The sequence below is a fragment of the Colobus angolensis genome, unplaced genomic scaffold (assembly GCF_000951035.1).
Source record: "Colobus angolensis palliatus isolate OR3802 unplaced genomic scaffold, Cang.pa_1.0 Scaffold499, whole genome shotgun sequence".
Lineage (NCBI taxonomy): Eukaryota > Metazoa > Chordata > Mammalia > Primates > Cercopithecidae > Colobus > Colobus angolensis.
This window is the reverse complement of record NW_012118476.1, coordinates 1-385: the sequence shown is the minus strand read 5'-3', so window position 1 is coordinate 385 and position 385 is coordinate 1.

Sequence of the window (385 nt, the reverse complement as noted above, 5' to 3'; positions counted from 1 at the left end):
TACCTAGGTTTTCTTCTAGGGTTTTTATGGTATTAGGTCTAACATTTAAGTCTCTAATCCATCTTGAATTAATTTTCGTAAAAGGAGAAAGGAAAGGATCCAGTTTCAGCTTTTTACTTATGACTAGCCAATTTTCCCAGCACCATTTTTAAATAGGGAGTCCTTTCCCCGTTTCTTTTTTCTCTCTGGTTTGTCAAAGATCGGATGGCTGTAGATGTGTGGCATTATTTCTGAGGACTCTGTTCTGTTCCATTGTCTATATCTCTGTTTTGGTACCAGTAGCATGCTGTTTGGGCTACTGTAGCCTTGTAGTATAGCTTGAAGTCAGGTAGCGTGACGCCTCCAGCTTTGTTCTTTTGACTTAGGATTGTCTAGGCAATGCGGG